Below are 5761 nucleotides of genomic sequence, written 5' to 3' on the forward strand. Positions count from 1 at the left end.
CCGGAACCAGGGGAACCCACAATGGCTCTGATCTCCAGTTGCCAAATTTTTCTTTCAGATTCCCAAGGCTCTCCACAGAATTCTGCCCAAAATTCTTCTCTCGCGATGTCCAGAACCAGAAAATTAGCCCACCAGTTGTCCAAAAATGTACATTATCTGTGCCCCCTTGAGGAGAAGGAGGGAAGATATTATGCCCCGGTACAAGTACAGGGGCAGGGTACAATCTCGGCACTGGTGGACACTGGATCTCAAGCTACCCTTCTGTCCAGAAGGGCCTTTGACGAACTGAATGCAGGAAGGGGAGAGAATTACCAAATTCCTCTCACCTCTCTTCCTGGACAACTCCAGAACTTTGACGGGAAGGAAATTCCCGTTGAGGGGACGGCAGACTTGGACATTAAGATCGGGCGACACAAGTTGAAACACCCGGTCATAGTTGTGACCCCAGAGGGTACCCCTTGTTTACTAGGGAATGACCTCCTGAGAAGGTTGTCACCCCTAATAGATTGCGTAAACAAGGTCCTCTGGACCCAGACTAGCCGACCAATAAAATTAAAACAGAGTGTCAACCATGTTAGTTTAAACGGCACCTGCCACATGGTTGAACAAAAATCTGACCAAGTAGAATTTCACTTCCAGAATAGCCAAATTCCAGACGTGACAGTAATAGCAGTAGGACAACAGACTGGTGATGGGGGGTCCTCTCTATTTCTGAAAATCAACCTTCCTTCCAGTCTAAAGTGGTACTCCACGCTGGAAGGAAACACTCTGAAATTCTATACTAATCCACAATCAGAAACTCCCACTCCTATAGTCCAGAAAGATGTGAAATCAGCTCAGAGCCTGGCTGATATTCAGCAAATTGGAGAGCAGTTGTTCATCCCTGTTCAGTTAAATGATGGGAAGGACTCTGTTCTCGCTCGAGTGTGTGTGAGCAACGGTAAGAGCTTCATCAGCGAAGCCATGTTTCGCCAACTCCCAAAAGATCCAGCCATTCCCACCTTCAAACTGATAGACAAATGGGAAATGGACCTGGAAGCACCTGATTCCAAACATCTCCTGCCAAGCAGGTGTATGCTCAAAATCTCCATTGGCAACAAGAGCATAGTCCACAATTGTTGGGTCGTGCGAGACGTCCCTGCCGCCTTTTACTTAGGCAGTGACATTCTCAATCGCTTTGCAATTAGTTTGGACCTAATAAACTTCAAAGCTTGGTCCCGATTAGCAGATAATCCCATGAGCTTTGATGATCCAGAAAAAGCATTTAGGTCAGCTCAATTGCTACCTTATGCAGTTGAAATTCAGGTTAAAGAGGAAGTCACCATCCCAGAAAGGACCCGACAATTCTCCCTGGAAGTGAAAGTCAAAAGGGGACAAGAGTTGAAAAACCCTGATGCTTACATACATCTAAATGCTTCTCTCCAACAGCAAGGGTTGGGGGTAAACCCAACTCCATTAGTCAACATAGAACATGACACCATTCCAATAGAGGTGGATAACAGCGACTTAAAGAGTATTACTCTAGCCGCAGGCACCATTATTGGAATGGCGGTTGATGACCGACATTTTTCCATCGACTTATTAAATGAACTGTTAGGACCAATCCCCAAGGACTGTTTTGACAGTGACAGTGAGGACAATACAACACCAGACAGGATTTTTACCCGGCATGGGGGGAACTTCCTGGTGTACACTTCCTGCCCCTATGGTAAGGAAGATGTGACTTGTGACTTCAGGAGGGATGAGGTGATTTTCCAGGTCCATGAGGGCTGCCTTTCCCACCTGAAGCCTCCAGTCCAAATCAGCACTCTGACCAGGGACTTCTCCACCCAGCTGGAGGAGGCCGCTGAAATAGCCAAACCAGAAGTCTTTCCAGGCTTCAGGCAGATGGTGGAAGAGAGAGTCAACCTAGCTGATGCCTGTGTGACTCTGGAACAAAAGCAAAAGTTGAAACAAGTTTTCTTGGATTTCCAAGATCTCTTTGCGGTAGACTCATATGACTGTGGTCGCACTGACATCCACACAACAACATTCCCCACGGACCCTGGCATGACTCCTGTGTTTGTGAAGCAATATCGCTTGCCTCTCGCATCAATGGAGTCCCTTACTGAAATAATTAAGAACCTTGAGTCCCGGGGAATAATCCGTCCAGTCCACAGCACCTTCAATAATCCGGTGCTGGGAATATTGAAGCCAAACGGCCAGTGGAGACTCTGCGCTGACCTCAGGGAGCTCAACAAACGGGTCCATACTTCCCGATGGCCTCTGCCCTACATTGACCAAGGGCTGGCCCAGATTCAGGGGTCACAGGTATTCACTGCAATAGACCTGACCAATGGATACTGGACTGTGCCTGTCAGTAGGGAGGACCAATACAAACTGGCTTTTACCTTTTTGGGGGCCAACAGTATACATGGACCCGGACTCCCTTCGGATACCTCAACTCCGGCAATTAATTCAACATTTTCCTACATAAGGCCATGCCCGACCTGGGTGCGAGGGGTAACTTGGCTTATGTAGATGATGTCCTCATCAAAAGTTCATCTGTGGAGGAACACATAGCGGAGATCCGTTATGTTCTGACGCAGTTGAGGGCCGCCGGAGCAAAACTTTCCTTTCAGAAAGCACAGTGGTGTAGAACCCGTGTTAATTTCTTGGGGCATGAGATTACTCCTCAGGGTCTCTGTCCCCAGGAAAAGAAAGTGGAAGCACTTCAGAAACTGAAAGACCCCACAACTCTGCGAGAACTAAGGAGCCTCCTTGGACTGACTAATTACAGCAGAAAGTTCATTGAGGGCTACGCAGAGATTACCAGACCCCTGATTCATCTCCTGAAGGGGGGGTTCAAGTGGGAATGGGGTCCAGAACAATCCGAGGCAGTAAGACAACTCAAAAGAAGCCTCTCACAAGCGCCTTGCCTAGCTTACCCTGTCAGAAACAAGGAGTTCTTCCTGGAGACGGGGTTCTCTAATACGTGCTTGACGGCAGTATTATACCAAAAACATGACAAGGTCAATAAAGTAATCTCCTATGCGAGCAAAACTTTATCCTCTGTGGAGGAAAAATTCAACGATTGTGAGAAGGCACTCCTGGCGACGGTGTGGGCATTGAAGAATTACCGCCCGTTTATCCAGGGGGAACACATCATAGTGGAGACTCCACACCAGCCTCTGCAATACCTCCAAAGTGACAGAATCCGGGCCGGAAATGTGAGTAATTCCCGAATTACTTCCTGGATTCTGTCAATGCAAGGCTTTCCTGTGGAGGTCAGATATGGCCAAAACAAGAAGAGTCCCCTCGCGCAAGGTCTGGCTGACTTGCATGATTGTGCCAGAGAAAACTGTCTCGAGGACGAAAGTCTAAAAATAAAGGACAACATGGAGGCATACCTTAATTCCCCCCACAAAGTCTTTGAAGAAGACAAGTGTGAGGGAATGCCCACTGTGTATGTGGATGGATGCTCTTACCATGTTGACACCAACGGGGAGAAAGAACTGGTGGCCGGCGTAGGGAATGCATGGGTGAATGAGTCCCCAGAACCCTCCGCTGGATACAAAATTGGTCCCCGAAGTAGTCAGGTGGCAGAATTGATGGCTGTGCATCAGGCCATCCTCACTGCTGTCCAGCATCAACTCCACGAACTGGTCATAATCACAGATTCGGATTATGTACGGAACGGGTTCGTGGAGCACCTGGTTAATTGGAAAACCAGAGGCATGTTATGTGCTAACAACAAACCCTTGAAACATGGGAAGTTGATCCAAAACATTGATGATCTGGTCACCTCGAATGGGATGACCATCTATTGGAAAAAGATTAAGGGTCATTCCAAAGTAGAGGGACCAGACAAAACTGGAAATGACTTAGCTGATCAGCTGGCCAAAACCGGGGCCATCCAAGGGGATCTAATTGAGATTGAGTCCCTGTTGGGGGAAATCCAGGTCACTGCCATCACTAGGTCCCAGACAAATGCTCACAACGACCTTTCAATTGTACAATGGAGTAAGGAGACCCCTGATGCTGATTTGATTACCGCTCAGAAGGGGGATCCAATTATTGGTAAATTTTACCAGCACCTTGAGGACCCTGAGAACTTTCCCCTGACGGATACCGATTACATTGGGAAAGAGGACCTAAGAGTGTTGAAATGTCCAAAAATGTTCCGGATCCAAGACGGTTTGTTGGTAAGGAAATCCAAAGCTGGCCACGATCAGTGGGTGGTTCCTACCTCATTCCGAAGCCTGATGTTAAGTCACGCCCATGATGCGGCCACTGCCGGTCAAAGGGGGTTTCACACAACATTGGAAATCTTAAGAGAGGTTGCATACTGGCCACACATGGGGCAGGACCTCGACCAATACTTGAAGGGGTGTCTTGTGTGTGCACAATTTCAGCCATCATCCCTCACGCACCGCGCGCCTCTCCAAAAGAGGGGGATGACACTGCCATGGTCAGATTTACAAATCGATTTGTAGGCCCTGTGATTCGCTCGGCTAGGGGGAATAAGTACATGTTGACTGTGACATGCTTGTTTACCAAGTGGGTGGAATGTCTCCCAGCCCCAAATTGTAAGGCAGAAACGGCAGCTGCCTTGATGATTAACCACATCTTTTCCCGTTTTGGTCTACCTCAAAGGATTGAGTCAGACAGAGGTAGCCACTTCACCAGTGAAGTAATGACAAAGATGTGGGAGATACTGGGGGTCAAGAGAAAGCTACACATTGCTTACCGGACAGCTTCTTCTGGGGCAGTAGAGAGATATAACCGAACCATTGTGAGCATATTAAAGAAGTTTGTGGCAGATTCTGGGCCAAGTTGGGATATCCGATTACCTCTGGTCCTAATGGCCATCAGATCTACCTCTTCATCTGCAACCAAAATGTCACCATTTGAGTTGATGACTGGGCGCAAGATGGTGCTTCCGCAGCATTTGCTCTACAGGACCCAAGAGCAGACACTGATAAATGCCTCCACTACTCATGAGTATGTGGAGAATTTAAGGAAACACCTTCAACATGCTTTTGCTTATGCTCAGCGGAATCTAGAAAGATCGGCTGATAGCATGAAGACCCATTATGACCTGAAAACTTCCAGGAAGGAATATCAGGTGGGAGACCGGGTCTATCTATACAACTTCCAAAGGAACCAGGCCAAGCAGCGCACATTTTTGCCTACATGGAAGGGACCCTTTGAGATCATCGACAAGATCTCCCCTGTGGCCTACAAGATCCGCATCCCCAAAGGCGGTTCGGCAGAGGGGGAAGACAAGTGGGTCCACATAAACCAGTTGAAATGTTGCCATCCCAGGCACACTCTGCAACAACTGGAGGAATCCTCTGGAATCCTAGCGGGTACTGTCTCCGACTAATTCAGTTCCAATCATAAAACATACCACATCTAGTCTCTAAAATATTGTGATTTGCATGAAACTGTCTTTTAGTTATACTGTTTTTTTTTTTCAAAATAAGAATGTAATGTTTCGTGATGATGAAATGCATATGCTGCCCCACTATCTCAACAGTGGTGGAAAAACGTCTATGAGTAGGTATTGCCGCTTTTGCTTTATCATCCTAGGAGAGATGAAACCATGGAGAATGACCAAGGAGGACAATCCGGAGACCGCGAGCAGAGACGCAACGGGCCCGGGGTACCGCCCAATCTTCCCATCAGGACCGGCGAGGAGAACCGATCGATCAGTACCGGATGGAGGAAAAGATGCTGAACTGTGCCATCTATTGGAAGAAGATGAGGAAACATCCCA

Source organism: Ambystoma mexicanum, chromosome 1p (assembly GCF_040938575.1).
Source record: "Ambystoma mexicanum isolate Mex_15411 chromosome 1p, UKY_AmexF1_1, whole genome shotgun sequence".
NCBI lineage: Eukaryota > Metazoa > Chordata > Amphibia > Caudata > Ambystomatidae > Ambystoma > Ambystoma mexicanum.